Genomic DNA, 2500 nt, shown 5'->3' with positions numbered 1-2500 from the left:
ATGATTATTTTAGCTTTTATGCCAAAATTTTGATTTCGTGTCTTACGTCCCTACATTAGACGACCTTGGATTTTCGTCTCCTGCACCGCCATGCAACTTTGATGGTCGGGTAACTTTCGCTATTTACTGTCGGAGATCACTTTTCATGATTAATAATGCATCCTGAGACCGTTTTACTCAAAGTTAGAGCAAAAAAATTTTTTGTCCAAAAATCTTCCGTCGGTCATACCGGTACCCATGTCCTATGACTTGTACCAAGTTGTGAAGGGTACATTTTGACAAAAATCCAAAAAAATCATTAAAAAGTCGCTATTGCTTATTGCATTCAGCATCGTTAGACGACTCTTATATGCCTTGGATGACCACTGTCTGATGATTATTTTAGCTTTTATGCCAAAATTTTGATTTCGTGTCTTACGTCCCTACATTAGACGACCTTGGATTTTCGTCTCCTGCACCGCCATGCAACTTTGATGGTCGGGTAACTTTCGCTATTTACTGTCGGAGATCACTTTTCATGATTAATAATGCATCCTGAGACCGTTTTACTCAAAGTTAGAGCAAAAAAATTTTTTGTCCAAAAATCTTCCGTCGGTCATACCGGTACCCTTGTCCTATGACTTGTACCAAGTTGTGAAGGGTACATTTTGACAAAAATCCAAAAAAATCTTTAAAAAGTCGCTATTGCTTATTGCATTCAGCATCGTTAGACGACTCTTATATGCCTTGGATGACCACTGTCTGATGATTATTTTAGATTTTATGCCAAAATTTTGATTTCGTGTCTTACGTCCCTACATTAGACGACCTTGGATTTTCTTCTCCCACACCGCCATACAACTTTGATGGTCGGGTGACTTTTGCTATTTACTGTCGGTGTTCACTTTTCGTGGTTAAATATGTATTCTGAGACAGTTTTACTCAAAGTTAGAGAAAAAAAATTTCTTCTCAATAAATCCCCCGAAACCAATGTCTTATACATTGAACCAGGTTATGAGGCGCACCTGTGTGTGAAGAGTTCTTCGTGTGGTTTATAGACATTTCAGGCACTTGGTATATAGTTTTGGTTTGTGCCCAAGTCCCGTACTTAGAGATATTTTTGGTTTCGGACCAACCAATTCGACTTGCCTTCATCTCTTGTTAGGTTTATAATATCAATACTCGAACTTATATGCATGTTCAGGGACATCATTTTAACTTTCGGTTTGCGCACAAGTCCCGAACTTAGTGATATTTTTGGTTTTGGACCAACCAATTCGACTTGCCTTCATCTCTTGTTAGGTTTATAATATCAATACTCGAACTTATATGCATGTTCAGGGACATCATTTTAACTTTCGGTTTGCACCCAAGTCCCGAACTTAGAGATATTTTTGGTTTCGGACCAACCAATTCGACTTGCCTTCATCTCTTGTTAGGTTTATAATATCAATACTCGAACTTATATGCATGTTCAGGGACATCATTTTAACTTTCGGTTTGTACCCAAGTCCCGAACTTAGTGATATTTTTGGTTTCTCACCAACCAAATCGACTTGCCTTCATCTCTTGTTAGGTTTATAATATCAATACTCGAACTTATATACATGTTCAGGGACATCATTTTAACTTTCGGTTTGCACCCAAGTCCCGAACTTAGAGATATTTTTGGTTTTGGACCAACCAATTCGACTTGCGTTCATCTCTTGTTCGGTTTATAATATCAATACTCGAACTTATATGCATGTTCAGGGACATCATTTTAACTTTCGGTTTGTACCCAAGTCCCGAACTTAGAGATATTTTTGGTTTTGGACCAACCAATTCGACTTGCCTTCATCTCTTTTTAGGTTTATAATATCAATACTCGAACTTATATGCATGTTCAGGGACATCATATTAACTTTCGGTTTGTACCCAAGTCCCGAACTTAGTGATATTTTTGGTTTCCGACCAACCAATTCGACTTGCCTTCATCTCTTGTTAGGTTTATAATATCAATACTCGAACTTATATGCATGTTCAGGGACATCATTTTAACATTCGGTTTGTACCCAAGTCCCGAACTTAGTGATATTTTTGGTTTCCGACCAACCAATTCGACTTGCCTTCATCTCTTGTTAGGTTTATAATATCAATACTCGAACTTATATGCATGTTCAGGGACATCATTTTAACTTTCGGTTTGCACCCAAGTCCCGAACTTAGAGATATTTTTGGTTTTGGACCAACCAATTCGACTTGCCTTCATCTCTTGTTAGGTTTATAATATCAATACTCGAACTTATATGCATGTTCAGGGACATCATATTCACTTTCGGTTTGCACCCAAGTCCCGAACTTAGTGATATTTTTGGTTTCTTACCAACCAATTCGACTTGCCTTCATCTCTTGTTAGGTTTATAATATCAATACTCGAACTTATATGCATGTTCAGGGACATCATATTCACTTTCGGTTTTTACCCAAGTCCCGAACTTAGAGATATTTTTGGTTTCTTATCAACCAATTCGACTTGCCT

This window comes from Anopheles maculipalpis, assembly GCF_943734695.1.
Source record: "Anopheles maculipalpis chromosome X unlocalized genomic scaffold, idAnoMacuDA_375_x X_unloc_6, whole genome shotgun sequence".
NCBI lineage: Eukaryota > Metazoa > Arthropoda > Insecta > Diptera > Culicidae > Anopheles > Anopheles maculipalpis.
This window is presented reverse-complemented; position numbering follows the sequence as displayed.